This window comes from Tupaia chinensis, unplaced genomic scaffold (assembly GCF_000334495.1).
Source record: "Tupaia chinensis unplaced genomic scaffold, TupChi_1.0 Scaffold000065_1, whole genome shotgun sequence".
NCBI lineage: Eukaryota > Metazoa > Chordata > Mammalia > Scandentia > Tupaiidae > Tupaia > Tupaia belangeri.
The window spans coordinates 4,255,692-4,278,283 of record NW_006159523.1 but is presented as its reverse complement, the minus strand read 5'-3'; the positions used below and the strand labels follow the sequence as shown (position 1 = coordinate 4,278,283).

Genomic DNA, 22,592 nt, shown 5'->3' with positions numbered 1-22,592 from the left:
AATGAAGTAAAACTTGCAGATGCTGAGTAAAATTATCTATAAAAAATTCTATAGATAGAAAAATGATTAATCTAGACTGATAGTAAATTAAAGGTACCTTCAGTCAGAGACTGGGTTTAATACTCCCAAATCCTTGATGAAATAACTACTCAAGGATATACTTCAGTAAGAAGGAATTTGAATCAAGAAAAGAGGAATGGACTCCAAGAAGCGCACAGCAATAACACATGTTGAGGGCGTACTCCATTTTACTGCATATCAGGTTCTATTTTAAGTGATTATAATTATTAACTCTTAGACTCTTCATGACTACCCTATGAGATAGGTATTAATAGTATCCTGCTTTTACAGATGAGGAAACTAGGGCACAAAGTTTTTTTTACTGGCTTACAAGTCACTCAATTCATAAATGGTGGAGCTAGGATTCACATCCAAGCAGCTGGTTCTGAAATCCATATTCTTAACTACAATGCAAATAAAATGAATGGGGGCAAAAAGAAAAAAGACAGAAATAAATAATAGATGGTAATAAAATATTCAGGGCTAGCCTGTGGTGTGGTGATTAAGGCAGCTAGATCCCACATAGCTGACCATGAGATTCAAGTCCTGGACTGGGTGGCTTGGAAAACACACTGGGTGCCTGTGCGTGAATGCAGCCCCCAAATCCCAGGAGCAGAAGGGAAAAGGGATTGTGGAATGGCCATCCCCTCAGGGGGTGATTTCTTACTTTCTTTCTCTCTACCTCTCTCCACCAAGTACATGTGCCCTATAGCAAAACAAAACAAAACAAAACAAAACAAAATTCAAAGGTTTTAGGTCATAGAATATAAGAAGAAGAAAATCTGTGTTAAAGTTGTTCCAAAGAGTCTGTATTATATTGTTTGGAAAGTAAAAAATGATATTGATAAACTTTAATTTTAGAGTTTCTTAATTCTAATAATTTTTAAGGTTCAAGGGTAACAATTAAATAGTAGAACGATGTATATACACATTCCAAATAAATATGAAAACAGTATAAAGAAAACTCAAATAACTTGGGACCAGCAGTTAGCATAATGGCTATATCGCTGGACTCCCATGTAGTCTACCACAGTTCGAGTTCCGGACCCGGTGGCTTAAACTCACACTGGGCATGCGTGTGTGCGTGCCCAAGATCTCGAGAGGAGAATAGAGGAGAAGGGATTGTGGCATGGCCATCCCCCCTGGGGGGGTGATTTCTCGCTTTCTATCTCTCTGTCTCTGTCTGTCTGGTGAGCACATGCACCCTATAGCAAAAACCTCTCCAAAAAATAAAAAGAAAAAAAGAAAAAGAAAATTCAAATAACTTAACAAATGAGAAGAAACAACAAGAAGCATGATATAAAGAAAACGTTTGGGCTCCTACTGAATTTCAAATATATGAGTAATCATAAAACATGGAAATGGCTGAATCTAACCTGTTAAAAGACAGAAACACTCAGATTGTATTTTGGAAAAATTCTAAGTGCTTTTAAGAAAAAAGTCTAAAATGTAATGTCACAACGAGGATGAAAACATGAAGGGAGAGAAGAGAATAAATGGTCACATTCTTGCATGGTCTTTTCTGAGGTACACAGCAAGACCAAAAATATCTATCTCATCCTCTATTAGGTCACTATCCCATTATGAGGGCCCACCCTCATAACCTAATCTAACTCAAATTACCTCTGGAAGGCCCCATCTCCAAATATCATCACTTTGGGGGTTAGAACTTCTACAGATAAATTTGGGAGCACAAAACATTCAGTCCATGATAGCAGCATCATCATCGGGTGGCTCCCTTCCGTCAGGCTGCTGCTCAAGAGCCATGGAGTCCAAGAGCTGTTTGACGACCACACGTTACAAAGCAGCAGCAACTCCTTCCAGCATGTTCCACCCACCTCCCTTTGCCTTATTCTTCCTAGCAGCACTATACTACCTGACAAATTTTACATTTGCTTGTTCAATGTCCGTGATCGCCAAATAAAATGTAAGTTCTGTTAAGATATAAGAAAAAGACTTCTCATTATTTTCACCATTGTATATCAAGTGTTTAGTAAAATTCCCTATAAATAATAAGAGTTCAACACTTTTTAAATTGAATAAATACATGGATCTGATAAAATAGACTATAGCCAAAAGCATTTGGAGGGATAAAGAGGGTCATTGCTTAATGAGAGAGATATAGTCACCTGAATTCTTTGGTATTCAGCATAATAGAGTGTCAAATGTATACAGTAAAACTTGATTTAACTATAAAAAGTAACGAACTCAAATTACAGTGGAAGATTTTGGCACACATATGAAGCCAATAGACCAAATTTTTAAAAAATAGAAAAATATTGAAGATGTAAATAATACATATTACAAATTTCATTTAATTGACATAGAAAGAGAACTCTGCACTCAAGTAGCAGAGAATAAATATGAAATGTTTATAAAAAATGACCAGTTTTTAGGCCACAGAACAAGTTTCAACAAATTTCAAAAAACTTATCATACAGAACACATTCTTCACCCAAAACACAATAAAATTTGAAATCAATAACAAAACCACAGGCCCCAAACCCAAGTACATTTTGAAGTTTCAAAATGTTTGCTTAATGCATTGCTTAATTATTAATATGAAATCAAAACAAAAGTTTAAAAAACCCCACACATTTAGAACTGAACAAGTCGAAGCCATAGATTTCAGTAGGTGACCGTTTTTAGCATCAAATGCAGTATCAGAAAACTAAACAAAATATTTTAAAATAAGATGTTATAGAAGAGCAACAAAACAAACTGAAGAACAACAGAAGAAAAGTCTTTTTTCAGACATAAAAAAAATAAAGTTGGAGGAAGGCAGTAATAAAGATAAATTAATAAAATAAAAAACAAACAATAGAGAATAGAAACAAAATAAAAGATGATTCTTTAAGAAAACTAATAAAATAAGTACATTTATGATAAGATTGAGTAAGAAAAAAGACACAAACACTATTAGGCATAAAAAGAGGCTATAACTAAATATAGTAAAAACTTTTTAAAAGTAGAAGAGAAATTTACTTAAAGTAATAAATCTAAAAACAGATGAAATAAAAATTCTCTTAGAAAAATGTTACACAAATCGACACAAAAAAAGAAAAAAGCAAAAGACCTTAAAGTATTTTAATGAGTTCATTCTAAAGCTAAATTTTAGAAACAAAAAAGAAAGTTAACTGGTATCTCAATTAAAAATATCAGAAACTTAAAGAAATTATTAGCAAGTATTCTAGCAGTGTAGTAAGTGCATAAATACATAGTATTTATATTTATATATATATGATGTGATATGATAATGGGATGAGCCAGTAGGGTTTATTCCAGAAGCTCAAGGAAGATTTGTTAACATCAGAAAAATATAATGTAACTCACTATATTGACAGATTAATAAGGAAAAACCATAAAATCATCTCAATAGATACATAAAAAGCATTTCATATAGTGTAGCCCCCATTAACAATTTAGGCATACAGTAAAGTTGTTCTCAACCAGCTGAGAACAGAAGGAAGTTTTTGCTAAGAAGCAATTTCTACCAAGAACCTATAATAAACTTAGGGCTATTTCCTTTACAGTAAGAAGCTTAAAAATATGCCTTCTCTTTTACCACTCTAGTTATCACTATAGGAGATATCTGGTTGATGTAATAAAATAAGAAAAAAAAGAAAGAGAAATCAGAATTAGAAATGAAGAAAGAAGTGGCATTATTTACAGATGACTAGACTGTCTGCATAAAGAATCCATAAGAACCTACAAACAATTACAAGTAGTAAGAGAACTCAGCAAAGATGCTGGAGACAAGATTAATATATAAACATATATGGCACCCTTATACAGTAGCCACAACCAATTAGGAAATGTAATTTTTAAAGGATTCCACTAGCAACAGCAATAAACTGTGATGCACGCAGGAGTAAATCTAAAGAAAGCGGTCCAAGGTTGACACAGGGAAAACAATATAAAACTTAGCCGAAAGTTGTAAAATAAGACTTAAATAAACATACTTATCTATGAATAAATAACTAAATAAATATTACACACACACACACATAGCATATATAATTCATGCAGAGAAATTAAGATCCCAAAACAAAAAAGATATTTGAAAATGAATAAGATGAGGACTTGCCCTATCAGATGTGAAGACTGTGCTATACATATAAACGCCATGTGATTAGGCACTATGGCACGGGTGCAGCTATAGATAACTAGAGCCCTACAATGTATAAGAACTCAATATGCAACGGAGTAATTGCAGGAAAACACTGAACGATTTAATAGGTGTTACTAAGATAACTGTTATCAACATGGGGGAAAAAATAGATCTCAAACTCATGCTATATCCAAAAATAAGTTTCAAGAAAAGTACAATTAACTTAAAACCATTTAGAAAAAATGCTTTTTAGATACTATTTTTAAAAAAAGAGATTTATTTTATTGAACTTCATTTAATTATTTTTAATTTGACCAGAGAGGGAGAGCAAAAGCAAAAGCGAGAAAGAGGGAAACTGAGAAAGCAAGCCACCAGGTCCAGGACTCGAACCACAGTCGGTCATGTGGGAGGCCAGCACCCTTAACCCCCATGCACCTGCTGGACCCTAGATACTACTTTCATCATCTCAGATTAGGAATAAGACAAATAATAAACCATAAAGCAAGGAAAAAATGACAAATGCAATAGTAAACCTTTTTATATGATGGAAGACACCAGAAAGCAATGTTTAAAGGCAAGAAATACACTTTTCCGGAAAAAGAAATATTTCCTATGTATCCAGGATATATGGTGAACACTTAGTAATCTATAAGGAAAAATCTAATAACCATCTACAAGAAATGGATGAAGTTGATAAACTGGTAATACAAAGGAAATAAAATTAAAAAAAAAAAACTCCAATGACCAAAAACAGAAAAAGAAACCAAACACACATCAGCAGAGAGAGAAATATAAATCAGTACCACAACGAGATACCCAATCATAACAGCAAAGCTTAAAAACCCCAAAATGCCCAAAGCAGGGGAAGATGCAGAATTAAGAACCCTCTTACATAGTTGCTGGACATGTAAATTGAGAGAATAATTTTGACAACATCTACCCAATTTCATAATGCCTGCACCCTAAAACTCGGAAATCCCACTTTGGCTCCTGCATCTTTGAGAAGTTCACCATGTCTACATGGAAACACGTCTGAAGAAGTTCGTGACAGCACTCTTTATAAAATGAAAAACTGGAAACATTTTAAACCCCTGTCAATTAGGGATTTGATATATTGTGATCTAGTCACAGGAAGAAACTGATCCATGCCTTTGTTTGGGTTACTATAACAGAAATACCACGACTGTGGACTTGAACAGCAGTCATTTGTTTCTCAATTCTAAGGATTGGGAATTCAAGATTGAGGCCTCAGAAGGTGCCTGGTGAGGGCCTGCTTCCTCGTTCTCAGGTGGCACTTTCTTGCTGCGTTCTCACCTGGCAAAGAGGTGAGAACGTTTTCCAGGGGCCCTTTTTGAAATTTTTATTGATTTTTTTTTAAGGTTTTTATTTTTGCCATAGGGCACATGCGCTCGTGGGAGAGAGAGATGGGGAGAGACAATGAGAGGGCAAGTGAGAAACCACCTCCTGGGGGGATGGCCATGCCAGTTTCTTCATTCTCCTCCTGGGACTTTGGGCACGCACTCACGTGTGCTCGACATGATTTGGCCCAGGATTTGAACTGTGGTTAGTCATATGGGAGTCTAGTGTCTTAACCACCATACTACCTGCTGGTCCCTCTGGGGTCCCTTTTTAAGGACACTAACCTCATTCAGGAGGACTCTACTTTCATTAACTAATAACTTCCCCAAAGTCCCTAACAGCATCAGAATGTGAGCTAACATTTCAACACATGAATGCAGGGGGTGGAGAGTGGGATGGGGCATAATACCTAGTCCACGACAATACTGCAGATCAAGGAACTAGCTCTCTGCACATTCAATCTCAAAGACTTAATTTCAAATAATAAAGCAAATTACAGAAAGATGCAATTCCAAATGAGAATTTCACCACAGGTTTTTTTAAACTCACAAAATAATACTAGTTAGTTGTTTGTGACACAAAACCACATAGCAAAATGCAACAGAGGTATATAACAACACAACTTTGGAAGAGTGGTTCTGTCTGAGAAAGCTGTGAAGAATAGTATCAGGGTAGGGTACAAAAAAGGCTTTAACTGTAACCTTTTCTGCTAAAAAATATTTCTTGAACGTAACTAAATGTCCACACTTAATCTGGGTTGAGGGTTCTTGACTGATTGCTGTATTATTTTCTATAGTATTTTTTGTATTTTAGAATTTCATAATTTTTTAAAGATGCTTTGAAAGGGTGTGTGTGTGTGTGTGTGTGTAAAAGAGAGATTTATCTGTCCCTTTCCCCTATCATTCTATCTAGGTACACAGCTGTGCTAGCAGTCTGGGTACCTGAGAAATATTCCTGATTCTGGTTCCGCCACATCTTGCAACTCTGAGTCAATCGTAAACCTCTCTAGGCCTCGGAGTTTTCATCTGCCAAATGGAGACAGTCTATGCTCATGTCATAGATCAGTGGTTACGAGCATGGGTTCTGGAACTAGATATGAATTTGATCTCCAGTTCTGAGACTTCAGTCAATTTACCTAAACTTTCTAAAATGCACTACCCTCGTCAATAAAATAGAAACGGAAATAGTAAACAGCTCACAGACTTGTTTCGAAATAAAATTAAATGAGGAATGAAAAAACTTTTAGCACGCCACCATCAGCAAAATAAAATTATAAAACCAAAAGAAGACCTTTGTCACATATATAATGGAAAAGAGACTGGTATCAAGTATACATTGCACAATCCAATTATCAGTAAGGAAACAAAACCAATACAAAAAAATGGGCAAAGGATGAAAAGAGAGAATTCATGGAGGAAGACTCCACAGTATACAAATGAAAAAATACTCAACCTCAGTGGTAACCAATTAGGAAGTTGCAATCTAAAACCTAAACAACTATCAGATTGGCAAAAGAAAAAATTTTAAATATGACCATACCAAGCGCTGGAGAGACTGTGGAGTAACAGGCATTCTCAAACCCTGCTCAGGAGAAGATGAACTGATACTTTCGCTTTGGAGAACAATTTGGCAATATCCAGGAAAACTGATGATGCGCTAATTTTATCACTCTGCTACTAACTACATACCCAAGAGAAACATATGCTGTGCAAAGAACAGGTGTATTTGTGGCACCATCTCTTACAGCAAAAAGCTAGCAACAACTTCAATGCCCTTCACACAATAGACTACAACACAGGATGGAAAATGGATGGAGACGATATAGCAAAGTTTTCAATTTAATCCTTTCTGTCTGAAGGGTCCATGATTTTCTGTCTATGAAATACAATGACAACCAGATTAACAGAGAAAAAAGCATACAAGTTTATAAAACATGTGCAAGTGTTCTTGAGAGTCCGGCAAATATGAGGTTCCAGATGAATGGAGGTTTTATACCATATAGGAAACAACAAAAACAAAAACAAAACAAAAACACAAAAACAGATAAAGGCTTGAGGTTGAGCTACGGGAGAGTGAGAGGAGATGCAAAAATGGTCTTGATTTTCTGAGCCAGGTGTCAGGCTTCTAATCCCTTCATAAGGTATGGTTCTTGGGTCAATAAAGGGGCACTCCATGAGAGCCTGCATCCACTGCTTACTTGACTGATGATGTCACAGATGCCAAAAGCCCAACATTTTCAGAGCGAATCCTGCATGTGCAGCTCCTCTGAATAGTCACCCCTAAATATGCCAAGGAATATATTTTAGGTGCCATATTTTGGCCCCCCACATAGAGGTCCACGTTTCACAATTACAAATCTTACAAATGCAATGTAGAGCACAAACTTCATGATGTCACCTTACATAAAGTTTAAAGAAAGCAACACATTGTTGGGACCAACAGATGGCATAATGATTACTTTGCTGGACTCCCACACAGTTGACTGTGGTTTAAGTCCTGAACCCAGTGACTTAAAACTCATGCCAGGTGTGTATGTGTGCATGCCCAAGATGCCAAGAGGAAGGAGAAAGGATTGCAGCATGGCCATCCCCCTGGGTGGGTGATTTCTCTGTTTCTGTCTCTGTCTCTCCAGCGAGCACGTGTAGCCATAGCAAAAAAAAAAAAAATCTCTAAATTAAAAAAAAAAAAAGTGGGCAAACGTGGTGGGAAGTTCCTACTGGGCAGGAGGCAAGCTGTCTGCGTGTTGGGCGAAAATGCCTCGTGTAAAAGCAGCTCAAGCTGGAAGACAGGGCCCTGCAAGGAGACGTCGTGCAGAACAGTTTGCAGCTGTGGAGATAATAACTGACACGGCAAAAAAAGAATGGAAACTTGGATTACCCATTGGCCAACGTGGCTTTGGTTGTATTTATCTTGCTGATAAGAATTCTTCAAAATCGGTCTGCAGTGATGCACCGTGTTGTAAAAGTGGAACCCAGTGAACAACGGACCCCTTTTTACTGAATTACAGTTCTCAATGAACTGCTAAACCAGAGCGAATTCGAAAATGGATTCGTGCCCGTGAATTGAAGTACCTAGGGGTTCCTGAGCATTGGGGGTCTGGTCTGCATGATAAAAATGGAAAAAGTTACAGGTTTAGGATAATAGATCACTTTAGGAGTGGCCTTCAGAAAATATATGAAGCAAATGCCAAAAGATTTTTTTTCAGAAAACCATCTTGAAGCTAAGCTTAAGACGTCTGAATATTCTGGAATACATTTATGAACACAAGTTTGTACACGGAGATATCAAAAGTCTCAAATCTGCTCCTTTGGCATATTTAGGGGTGACTATTCAGAGGAGCTCCTATAAAAATCCTGACCATGTTTACCTGGTAGATATGGCCTTGCATATCGGTACTGCCCAGAAGGAGTTCATAAAGAGTACAAAGAAGGCCCGAAAAGATGTCACACAGCACTATCGAGTTCACAAACATCGATGTGCACGATGGCGTGGCCCTGTCCAGACGTGGTGATTTTGATTTGGAAATACGTGGTTATTGCATGATCCAGTGGTCAGTGGACATCTTCCTTGGGAGGGTAATTTGAAAGATCCTACCTACGTTAGAGATTCCAAAATTAGATACAGAGAAAATATTGCAGGTTTGATGGACAAAGGTTTCCCTGAGAAAAACAAGCCAGGTGAAATTGCTAACTACAGGGAAACACAGAAATTACTAAACTCTACTGAAAAACCTCTTTATCAAAATTTATGAGATATTCTTTTACAAGAACTAAAAGCCACAGGAAGTCGGGATGATGGCAAACCGGACCTCAGCGCTGTGGAGAATAGAGGTTTGAAAGCAAAAACAAGGAAGAGAAAAAAGGAAATTGAAGAAAGCACAGAACCTAGTGTTGAAGGTACGGAATGCTCACATCCACAGAGGAGGACACACAGACCCGTTCAAGAACCAGAGAGTAGAGTCTAGAAGTAGATCAAATGCTGTGAATCAATTTTTCTTTTTAAGAATTATTTAATTTTATTCATTGTCATTCTTTTATTTATTTCTTTTATTGAAGTTGACCAGAGACAAAGAGAGAGAGAAGGAAAGTGAGAAAGCAAGCTGCCAAGTCCAGGACTCGAACCATGGTCAGCCATTTGGGAGTCCAGCCACCTTAACCACCGCCCCTCCCCCAATTTTTCTTTTTATCCTTTCATTGGACTTTTTTCTCCTATTCTACTGTGTCTTATTTTTGTGAGTCTGGTGTGGGGTGAACAGTAATTAAATTTATCTGTCTTTGGAAATGAAACTTTTTTAAAAAAAAATAAATGTTGTGTATAATTTACTGAAGGCTACAGTATGAAATTCCCAGATCTTCTTATACTCTTTAAGCGGTCTCAAGCTGTACATGTTTGAGGTTCGGGAGTACATATAAGAACAACTACTATATATGATGTGCACTTTTCTAATTGTGTATTTCCTGAGAGGGATAAAAAGGTTTCTCAAAGTCCTCACTTTTAAGGAAATGCAAAACTTAAAAGTCTCTTTTTGCTTGATTTGAAAAATAAAAGTAACACACCGTTTATGGGTACATAAGTGTGAAAGATAAAACCAGGTATGGTCATAATGAACTCCCATTTAGACCGACGCTTGTGATGCTCAGGGAAGAAAAAAGATGGAGAGGAGGGTGCTTTATGGCTCTCTCTTTTTTTTTTTTTTTTTGAGAGGTTTTTGCTATAGGGCGCGTGCGCTCGCCAGAGACAGAGACAGAGAGACAGAAAGCGAGAAATCCCCCCCCCCCCCAGGGGATGGCCACACTGCAATCCCTTCTCCTCCATTCTCCTCTCAGGATCTTGGGCACGCACGCACACGCGCCCAGTGTGAGTTTTAAGTCACCGGGTCCGGGACGCAAACCGCGGTCAACTACGTGGGAGTCCAGCAGCATAGCCATTACGCTAACTGCTGGTCCTATCTCTCTCTTTTCAAAAGAAACTTAGGTAGGAAGACCTGAAGCAAATATAGATAAGGATATGACAGAATAAGGGTGCATGCACATGTGTTCACTATCTTGTTCTCTGTCTTACCTGTTCGCTTGAACTATTTCATAATTAGGCATCTGTTAATTTTTTTTTTTTAATTCTGCTATAGGACGCGTGTGCTTGCTGGAGAGAAACAGACTGAGAGAGAGGGAAAGTGAGAAAGCACCCCCCAAGAGGGGATGGCCATGCCACAATTTTTTCTCCTCCATTGTCCCCTTGAATCTTAAGCACATGCCCACTGTTTCTCAAATTCTGGATCTAGGACTCAAACCGCAAAACGGACCATGTGGGATCCAGCCGCTTCAACCCTCATGCACGGGCTGGTCCTGTTTAGCACATTTTAAAGATGTCGTTGCATACTATCTCTGGTTTTCAGGAGTTCCCTGAAGCGGGAGGACTTGTTTTATTATTATTGGACCGGTGATGAAGCCAAGGGGCAAGGGCCCAGCGCTCAAAGCCCCGCCTATGGCACTGGGATGCCCACTGCGCTCAGTCAGTCATGCACTGAACACACGGAACTGCAACTGGGGGCAGGCGGGTGAAGGACAGGACGACTTCTTCCTTTCTGGAACAAACCGCAGCCTGAGGAAAGGCAATGACATAACTTGTTAAAAAGGGAAGACGCCTGGCAGCTCGAGTCATCTGACAGTTTTTCAATGAATCTGTAATTCCCTGGTGGAGGGGCTGCCCAGTCACTGTGCATCTGCCAGGAGGAGGAAGGGGTTGGAGGAAGTGAGAAAAGTGGCCCGCGGTCCTGCATCCTCGGGTCTTCAGAGCACACGATGGAGATGAGTTAAGGACGGGCACTGTGTCGGGGAGATTTACCCTGAGATCTTGCAGAGACGCGTCCCTTACCCTCGCCTTCTAGCTCCACTTATTTGAGACTGAGGAGTAGACTACCATCTTGAGGGCGGTTAGATGCTAGACTCTCCGTTCTGTTTTTCAGAATTTTTTTCTTTTAAAATCCAAAACAGGAGCTTCCGCATTTAATATGTGCACATGGTTTGTGGCTCCCCCCAGGCATGCCGCAGCTATGTCCTTCCCCTCCTGGTAACACACACACAATGACTCGCAGTGGTGTCCGGTATCCGCTGGTCCCCTGGGACCCTCTCGGGCGGCCAGGAGCCTCTCTATGGAGGTCCAGGTGTTTGGAACCCGCTCCAGCCCAGCGGAGTAAACACGCTGTGGGAAGGTGGGCGTGGTCTCCATCCGTAACTCTTCCCGAGCAACACCACATGCACACGTGGGGCTGGAAATAAGAAAGAAGTTCCTGGCTGTAGGCATTGTAAGTAGTGTGGTGGGTAACCAAGGGAGGTTCCGGAATCTCCTCTAGAGATCTTTAAAAACTACGATGCAATCTCACATGCTTGGGGTGGATTTTTGCAGTCCTGGCCAGGGACAGATGGACCCGGCCTCACTGACCCTCCCCCAGTCACCGACTCCGCCTCTAGCTTCCTGGGCCTACGGAGTCCCCCGCGCCCCCTGTATATTTCCTGCCCCTAGGGAAGCGGGGTCACTGCAGTCCCTCTAGCTTGTTTTCCTTCGGTCCTGGCCTCCTCACACCTTTCTTCGTTATTTTACGGGAAGCCGGTCAAAGGTCATAGTTGCCCAATTACCACACAGAGTTTGGTGGTAGCATCAAGACACCCTGGCAAAACAGCAATGGTTCTCATTGCAGCCTCTGCTCCAAATCGAGATGGAAACAGAGAATTAGCTGTTCCTAACAATCCATTGTAAATGAAAATATGATCCCAGTAATTGATTTTAAATAGATTTTAAAAAGAATCCTTGGCTGCATTTCATGGAGAATACAGAGTTTCAAAAGCGTTCATTCCAGGGTTGGATTTGCCCCCCCTTTTCTTCTGGCTTAAACCCCAAATGGCCAAGATCCCAGTCTGAATAAACAGTGTGGGTGGTGACTGTTCTGTGAGGCCCGGTAGAGGATACAATCACTTTCTTACTCGGTTCCGCATTAAATCATGTGAAACTAGCCTGAGTCCTCCACAGAACTTTTGGCCGGTCACGGAGGGCCACATACATGTAGTTTCTCTGCTTCTCAGGGAGGGAGAACCGGATTCTAACAGCGAGGGTTTCATTATGTATAAAGTTCATTGACCCCACAGGCGGCTGTCAGATGATCTTGCTAAGGCCTGTGAACGGCATCCCAGGAATGCAGTGATGTGGGCAGAAACCAAGTGAGTTCATGCCACCAAGCGCTACATGGGACCGATCCGCAGCCGGCCAGAAAGCCTCCCCTGAAAACAGAACTTCAAGATAATCAGTCATTTAACCTCCCCTAAGCATTTCTAGGCCCTCGAAAGTGATCTTTATAAATCAGAAACTCGGGAAAATTCCCAGAGGGATGGGGGGCCTCTGGCGAACGGTGAAGTCATTTTCTATGCTAGTGTCTGCCCCAGCTGGAAATGTATGTATTTGTAATGTTTTTTTCCCCTGTTTTAAAGGTAATGCTTTCTGACTTCCTGGCTACTGACATTAAAAGAAAATGATGAAGCAAGCCCATTCATAAATACACGGAGGGGCTTGAGGGAAGGCAGAGCCGATGTTTACTCAGGCCGTTTTGATTGGCTGCACCCACACATGTGGACGCAGTAACTGAGTTCCCTGGAACATGCTCTGTGCTCTGGGAGGGGAAGGGGACCAGCGCAATGAGCTTCCAGACTGTCCATCCTGGAGTACCAGGAAGCACTGGGGGACAGGGGAGAGCTGGGGCAGCGGGTAGCTAACTGCAGTGAGCCCCTTCTCAGAGGGAGCAAGCATGAAATATTTGGGTTCGTGTGTCCCAGAACATTTTCATGAACTGATTGGGTCACATGGTTTTCTTTCAGTAGCTTTCTCACCAAACATGCTCACTCTATCACTCAAAACAGTATGTTCTCAATAAACACAACATCACAGGGTTGGTATCCTAAAACCAAACTGCGGCATTAGCTCAAACACCTTCATTGTTACAAATACATGTTAAAAAAAAAAAAAAGGATGGCTAGAATTTAGCCAATTTTTAAAAGTTTGTTCTTTTTTCTACGAGAGACTAAGCCACCAGCAGGATCCTCACACCGTGATCCACCCCTAGAATCAGGACCTGGAGGACCGCAGGCACAACAAACACATTCAGCATGCACCAGGGGGCCTCGGGGCACACACACAGGGCCTTCCCGTGCTTCTTAGCACTGAGGAGCACTGTGCTACTACTGCACCACCCTGCTTGGTCTACCCCAGCATCTTGATACCTGACTGGAAGCAGAATGGAACATTTTTACTCACCTCACTGTTAGATTAACCTGAAATCCTTGAATCCTTTACTAAATCAGCCACCTAGTTTTGTGGTGTTTTATAAATTATTTTTATTTTTCCTATAGGGCTATAGGGTGTGTGTGCTTGGCGGAGAGACAGAGAGAGAGAAAATGAGAAATCATGCCCTGGCGGAGGGAGGTCCATTCTGAAATCCCTTCTCCTCCATTCTCCTCTCAGGATTCTGGGCACGCACGCAGATGCTCCCAGCATGAGTTTCAAGCTGCCAGGTCTGGAACTCGAACCACAGTTAGCCATGTGGGAGTCCAGCGCCTTAACCGCTATACCACCTGCTGGCCCCCAGTCACCACCTAGATTATGTCTGCGTTCAATTAAAGATAATTCAATGGGTATTTGGAAACACACATAACGGACTAGGCACAATTGGTGAAGAAAAAGAAGAAAGGCATGCACCCTCATGCAGTTCATAAATGAAGAGGCAGACACGAATCCCAACTGGGGAGACTCAGGTAGGCTTCATGCAAGGAACTGTTCCAGGGTTGGGGGCTGAGCCCTGAAAGGGCTTCTGCAAACCAGGGCAGACTTACCAAAAGCTCGGCTCACATTTATGCACCATGGCATCTTGGAGAAGGCAGAAATGTAACTATCATTGAGTCATGTCTGGGGATCTAGAATTTTATCTTGTTTTAACAATCCATTTGATATTTGGGGAGTTCCCCCTCAAGATCGTTTCTTTAAGTTCCATAGGATTTAATTTTTTTTGTGGGGGAGGGGGAGAGGTTTTTGCTATAGGGCGCGTGCGTTCGCCAGAAAGACAGAGAGAGACAGACAGAAAGTGAGAAATCACCCCCTGGGGGGATGGCCATGCCACAATCCCTTCTCCTCCATTCTCCTCTCAGGATCTTGGGCACGCACGCACACGCGCCCGGCGTGAGTTTAAGCCACCAGGTCTGGGACTTGAACCACAGTCGACTACATGGGAGTCCAGCAACGTAGCCATTACGCCATCTGCTGGTCCCAATATTGTTTTATACAGTGACTAGTCAGTAAAAGAACAGGAATTCCCTCTGTCTTCCCACTCTGAAGGAAAAAACCTTCCTTCAAACCTTCCCAGATTTTCTATAAATATGATTATCCCCGTAGTTACAGGGGAAATGCACATCCAGATAAAGAAATTTAGACACAAAGTAATATCTTAAATCATTTCCACCCTTTGGATACTGTGATTTATAAAATTCCGTGAAGGAAATTGCTCTTATTTCTCATGAAGTTCCTACTGGGAAATCACCGAACACAGTTATGGAAGCAATATCTTGTGCATCTCCCAATGCCTCCCTTCGTCAGGAGCTCTCACCAGCTCAAACTACCACATCGATTTAGTTATTTCTTGTCTATCATAAGCACCCTGCCTTGTCAGATGGCTATTTGAGTATGTGACCACTCTATAACAAGTTCTTGGACATTAGAGACTACTTTAGTCATTTTTTTTGGAGAGGTTTTTGCTATAGGCTGCATGTGCTCACCAGACAGACAGAGAGACAGAAAGCGAGAAATCACCCTTCAGGGGGGATGACCACGCCGCGATCCCTTCTTCTCCATTCTCCTCTCGGGATCTTGGGCACGCATGCACACCCGCCCAGCGTGAGTTTTAAGCCACCGGGTCCAGGACACGAACCGCGGTCGACTACGTGGGAGTCCAGCGACATAGCCATTACACTAACTGCTAGTCCCCTAATTTTTTAAAGTTTATTTATGTATTCTTCCATGAGAAGCAGACAGATAGAAAGAGAAACAGGCACTCCAGTAGGGCCCTCATGCATGACCCACCCAGGCTCAGCTGGCCCGGATCACAGGCACACATGAGCATGCCCAGCTTGCTCAGGGAGGTGCTGGGCGTGAACTCAGGATCCTGCCCCTGCGGGTCCAGCCGTGTGACTGCTGTGCCACTGCCTGGCCCCTCTTCTTGCACCTTTACATACCCAAGGTTATTATCAGAGTTGTGTCCACCACAGTAATGAATAAGTGAGCAAGTGAGCAGGTAAAAACCACAAAAATGGCTACAGTGGAGGCTGGAAAACGTCCAGTGAAGGGCCCGATAGTAAATACCAGAGGTCTTCAAGACGTCCATGGAAAATGCAGAGAATGAGAAAACTATGATGAGTTTCAAAATGTTTTTGCACCAAAAGAAACTCACTCTTGAATTTTATTTTTCCCATGGATGCTTTGAAATACTCTCATGATTTTTTTTTTAGAGATCTTTGTTATAGGTGTGTGAGAAAGGCAGAGAAACAGAACGTGAGCAATCACCCCTCAGAGGGGATGCCACGCTGTAATCCCTTCTCCTCTATTCTCATGGGATCTCAGCCACGCACAGACACATGCTGGTGTGAGTTTAAGTTGCTGGATCAAGGACTTGAACTGCGGGCAACTACGTGGGAGTCCAATGACGTAACCATTATGCTATCTGCTGGTCCCCCCCTACCCCTCATGATTTTAAGCCACATGATCACTATCATAATTTCTCAACTCTGTTGTAGCATGTGAGTAGATATAGATAATACATCAACAAGTGGGCATGGCTATATTCCAATAAAACTTTATTTACGAAAACAAGTAGTGAGCAAGATTTGGTTTGACCACTAATTTATGGCATTTATCTTTGCCACAAACTTCAGTAGACTCCTTAAATTTTTATGTAGTGCCTCTGTTTTCGAGAATTTTCAAGTGCAGGAAACAACTTTTTTTTTAAGAATTATTTTATTTTACTTTATTTACTTATTTATTTTAATTTGACAAGAGAGGGAGGAGAGAGAGAGAGAGACAGAGAGAGAGTGAGAGAAAGAGAAGTTAGAGAGCATGTTGTCAGGTCCAGGACTCAAAACCACAGTCAGTCATGTGGGAATCCAGTGCCCTTAACCACCTGCTGGCCCCAAGAAACACAACTTTTAAGAGTTGTTTTGGGACTCCATAATAACAATTCACTTAATAATAATAATAAAAATAAGTAGGAAAGCACATATGGAAATTAGCTGTTCCTCCAAGCATATTTAATGGTCATATTTTGTACACTGCATGCCTTTAAAAGGAACAATTCTTATCCCAAGAAATGAGAGTGGTAGTTTTGCCATTTACATCATCATTACTGAGCTAACCTGATGTGATGAGGTCTCAGGGTCACAGGGTAAAGGGTCACACTGAACTTGACACTCCTGGAAAGGGCGAATAAAACGTTCATCCTTCCTGCTCTCCACCAGCTCATCTAGTGTCTGATTACGGTTGAAATCCTTCCCAAGGTGATTAACGCAGAAGAGACTCCTTTTTCTTGATGACCCTCTGGAAGACATCCAGCTATGAAGAGCACAACAGAATTTCCAAAGCTCAGCAAACACAGAGAAGTAAAGGATAACTATGAGAATCTGATGAAAACAAGATGGCCCAGCCTGGAAGCCTGGCCTGATTGGAGAGTGAGTGCCTTAACCATCATCACTCTTTGCCTCACTGTCAGGTCATCTTTTGTGAAAACACAATAGAAAAAAAAAAGAGAGAGAGTGTGTGTGTGTGTGTGTGTGTGTGTGTGAACTTGATCTGTGGCCAACACCCAAAGGACATGAAATCCTAGGACAATGGACTGATTTGGAAAAATTCAACTAGTCCTTTTCCATGTACAAGGAAATGTAGAACTACAACATACTAATGAGTGCCCCAGATGATGTATTTTGAGATGCATGATCCTATGGTGTGGATTTTCAAGCTGTATCAGCACTCCCCTCACCCCAGGTTGTGACACAATGGTTCTAGAGATTTCTTCTAAGAAAGAAAAATTAAATTTGAGCCTTTCCATTATGTCAAGCTTCTCCTCAATACCAGGTTCAAATAATTAGAAGGGGCCCAGCCACAGTGATGCAGGTGACAGCCTACTGACCTGCTGGAAGTGGAGTGACCAACGGTGGCTTGGACACTGAGTCACCTTGAAACGTGTTGATGTGGATGCACCCAAGATCCCGACCGGCTGGAGGCCTAGAAGGAGAGGATCATGGTGTGACAAGACCCGCCCTCTAGTGTGCTTGCCCTCCTGCATGTGCTCTGCCACTCTCCCTCATGAAGGCGATAGGATACATATTTTTAAAGAATTAGAAACCTGGAGAGAGCGAGAAACCACTACACCTGGAAATGGAAAATACCACTGGGAATCAAAAGATCTGAGTTCACATTTACCACATTTAATCTTTGGAGAGGCATATTTTCTGGCTTTCATGTAACTTGTTCTAATTTTCACAATAGGGTGAGGATTGTTGAGAAGTCAGGAAAACATGACCCAAGGTATTTCTATACATGCTGACGGCCTGTCACGTGCCAGCTTTGGAGGGTGAAATGACTAAGCCACCAGTTCTGAACCCGGAGGGCAGGTGAGCTTTCGTTAACGGATCATCACGTATTGCTTTTTTTGCAACACTCCAGTGCCTTGGTTCCTCTCTTCTGTTTATGGAATTTCCTACCCTTCTCGTCTTGTGACAATCTGGTACTATCAGTCACTCCTCATTGAAACATGCCCTGCTGCTCCTGCCACAAAGAGGTCATTCTCACCGTTACTCAAAACAGGGCCGGGAAGATCATGTTCATGAAGTGATTACTTATACACACTTAATTCCTATTAGATAAAACTGCAAATTCCCCAAAACATAGATTCCTATGTGGCACATAGGAGTCTTATTGCCATCTTGGTCTGAAGTAAGATGCATAAAATAAAAGCAAGAGTTAAAAAGAGAAGCAAGTGGAGTGCTCACTTCGGCAACACATACACTAAAAAAAGAGAAGCAAGTGGAGAGGTCAGTGAGAGGGACCTCAGGCTGTAGGGTATTGTGAAAGTTCCCCACAGGTTGCTCACAGTAATTTGGGACAAGTTCACATCAGTTATGGCCATCTTCAGGTAACATGGATTGGGTCATTTAAATTCTTCAGGGGGAAAAAAAATCAACAAAAATGAAGTATACATTTATCAGCATCCCACTCTAAAGGCTGTGAGGAGGGAGGGTGAAGGATCAGTTCTTCACTCATAATCGTCTTCTGCTTCCACTCAGAGAAACTGAGAACTGGCACATCTATGGAGCACGCTTAGTCTCTGCTTCCTTTAAATTAGCCTCCTTGAGCTGTGTCTACAGAGAAAACCTAACACATCAGTCAAGAGACCAATGTGACAAATTTTAAGCTCATTCTAGCAGCAGGAGAGGCGCTCTGAATCCCCACTGAGATTTCATGAGGACATTACCCCTTTTCCTCTTCTGGCTTCCAACTTTGTGACTACTCGAAACTTCTACTTCGCATACAAAATATATGAAGACTTCATATATTTTGCCCTTTCAGTCAGTCATTCTAAAGTTCACTTCTAAGAACGTCACTTCGGCGTCAAAGGAGGAATGTACGCGTCCGTCTCATCAGGCCCGGCAGCCTTCTGGGCAGAGTGAACAGAAAATCTTGAGGAAACCAAGACGCTTTTGGAGCCCGCAGTGGGCCTCTTTGCATTCCGTTTTTAAGCATTACAAGGTTGATCCTAGGCCACAGATGCAACTTTTGGATGTCAGATCCAGCAGCAGATGTTTTCCCTTAAATCTGTTGTCTCCCTCTCAATCTGTTTATGGTGTGTTTCCATTTCAGCCTGCACCTTAAGTCCTCACTGCTCACTGCACGTCCAAAAGGTTCTCGCTTCCGCACACAAGGGGGGATTTTTCTGTCATCTGTTCTGTCTCTAAGGTGTGCACCCACCCTTCCCATGACTGCTGGCCCATCTCTGGTGAGTGTGCTTTCTCAGGCACCATCAAGAAATGCTGTAGTAAATGCCCACATAAATGGTCAAACCCCCACGTTACGTGGCACCAGGGAGAGTTTCATTCTTCTTAGAAGTAAACTATTGAGGCCACGAGACCTGTACTGCTGCTTAAGCTAACTGGGTGTCAGCTGACGGACTTCCATGATGCGGTTGAAGTTCCTAATTGAAACATGTTTTTCGGTTCTTGGCTTGTAGATGGTCCTCATATAAGTCAGACCAAGAAACCCCATTTGTATGTCAGTTAAGCAGACTCTATATCTGAAAAAGCAAGCAATAGAGCACGGAGACTTGTCCTGACTGCAGAGACATCCAGACCCCGGCTGGACTAGAAGCAGGAGAGCATCTGCTATTCCTCACACACACAAGTGCTGTGAGACAAGGTAGTTTCTTGTCGGTGTCATAATAGCAGTGGCTGCTACAGAGATCTAGACATTGAAGAAAATACACATGCACACACGGCTGAGTGCAATACGAGGCGCAAGATTACACTATGGCACTTTCCTGATGTTAAGGTATGCCACATGCACCATACCATGCACTCTAGTTATGCAGGCTGTTACCCTTGGTGGGGATTAGAGAAGGGGACACAGGAACTCTCTGTGCTAATTTTGCAACTTCCTGTGAGTCTATAATTATTTCAAAATAAAAAGTTTAAAAAGGCAATTTTTTTAAAGTTCCATGAGAAAATCATTGCTATTTGGCAGTAGCTTGCCCAGCTTAGCCTGACTGTATTTTCTCTTTTTTAGTTTATTTATTCTATGAGAGAGAAACAGAGAGGGGAGAGAAAGAGAGAGAGAGAGGAGAGAGAGAAACAGGCACTTTATGCAGGGTTCGCACACTGCGCTATCCCACAGCCAGCCCAGATCGTGGGTATGCACAAGGAGGTCCCAGGCTGTGAATCCAGGACCTCCCTATGTGTGCTCAGCGTCACAGAGTGTTGCGTTCATACTGAACCATTATGGCTGGCCTATTAGCCTGACTGCATTTGCAACTCTACGCTGCTAATTTCTTCTACTCCCAGTATTTCTAAGTATTTCCTATGACTTTCCTCTAAGAAATGAAGTCAACTTACCTTCTAGTCTGTAAAATGTAGCCCCTCTGAAATACGGGAGCTAGGAAAACAGAGTGAAGAGAGAGAGCTATGCGTATGAACGGTTCACACTGGGCTCACCAGCATCCTATAAGACAACTGGTATTCTAACCAAACAGCATCCTTCATTGTTTCATGGATGTGCCCAACCACCTAGACGTTGAGTCATCAGATTGTAGCTCCAAGCAGCCAACATATAAACAAGGTCATTCAACAAAGAACATGGACGAGAGAGGAGTCTTAACTTAGTCCAGGGCATTGCTCTACCTTCTAGCTACAGAATCCCCACCCCCACCCCCGGACTTATGACTCATCTTACAGGTCTCGTGCCAAAGCAATATGGAGTTTAAACACATCAGTCTACATTGGTCTTTCCCCTTTCTAGTCACCCCTACGTTGTCGTTTTTTGTCGTCTACCACTACCTTACTCTTTGGCTTACTTATTTATTGTCTGTATCTCTGCATTTTCAGATGAGCATCATGAGAAGCTGGTTTCTTTTGCTCACTAGTGTATCCCCAGCACTGAGCACAGTGTGGTAAGAATGTTACTAAGTGATTGAAGAAATGAACAGAAACATCTCTAAAGCAACGGCCCATTATTAGATGGTGATTCTCAAACACGTAGATCATTATTAAATGATCTTGAGCCTTAATTAATGACCTACTGGGTTATTTTTTGTACGTGATGATCATTTTATATTTGGCCAAGAAAATTAACATGACAAATTTGAGTGGTGTCTTCAACACCAGCAACTGAGTTTCAGAACTATGGGGATCCCAACAAAAAGACATGATTCGTGTTGACTCTTCTGTCTGTGATAGAGATCGATAGATAAGCAGATAAAGGGAAGCCAGGAACAGACAGATAGGTAAACACATGTAAAAATGCATATTTTCTCATCTCCAATGATGTAACTGGATCCTGGCACTTCCAATTCTCTTGTAAGTCAGCCCACAACGAATGAGGAATTATCTACTAGGGGAAAGGCAGGAAAGCACCAGGGAGACAGGTATCCTGGTACAGATGGGCAGATAATGGAGGAGGAGAAGGTCCTCTGAGATCCCAGGATGCCCACCGAGTGTGTCCTGAATGGTGTCATCACCTTCATGGTCTGGACTCACAGGGTCGTGAGAGCTGAGGCATGAGGCTGCCCCATCACTAAGTCACCAGACCACTGCGAAACGGCCTTGCCCTGGAACACATCATGTCACTGCTTAACACAAGTGAGGCCGGAGATGCCATAAGAAAACTCTTACAGCGTTGTGTTTTTAGATGCGAAGAAAAGTTTTAAATAAATTACCAACTTCTCATGCATCTGCTTTAGCAGGGAAAAAAAAAGTTCTTCCAAAAGACTCCTTATAATCATGGGAATAAGAATCGAGGAGATCAATGACCCCTCAACTTTAAAAGTATACACAGTGCCAAAGAGCCCAAAAGTTAGTCTTCTGATACCAAAGTCAGCATGTGCTGACTGACTCCCCTTCATTTCACGCTTCTCTTAAAAGAAAACAGGCTGGACTGTTTCAGTAAATAACAAAAGGTCAGAGAAATGCTACTCACAACATGAGCAAAATAACTGCGCAACCTGCCAAAATGTTTCCAAAGGCCCAACAGGCAGAAAAGTCATGGTGAAATAGTCCCAGATCTGACCGGTGAGAAGAAAACTATCCTCCCCAGTAAAACCTGCCATCTGGCCTCCAGGTTACTTTTCATCGATGAGAAATTAAACATAGACTATGCCATCAGATTCAACCAACACTGGGAAACCACGTCACTCATAAAGAAGGAGGTTATCTGCGTACGTAGTTTGCTTTTTTTTTGGGGGGGGGTTTCTCTCCTTAGATTTTATATATATATAATT

At 41.6% G+C, this 22,592-nt stretch overlaps 1 protein-coding gene and 1 pseudogene across 3 annotated transcripts in view; one reads left to right on the top strand and one right to left on the bottom strand.

The window, feature by feature from the left end:
• The window catches only part of BCL2 (BCL2 apoptosis regulator), a 209,115-nt gene that overhangs the window by 113,908 nt on the left and 72,615 nt on the right, over positions 1-22,592 (bottom strand). The gene's annotated exons all lie outside the window — the stretch shown is intronic.
• On the top strand, positions 8,270-9,533 carry LOC102478364 (serine/threonine-protein kinase VRK1 pseudogene; annotated as a pseudogene).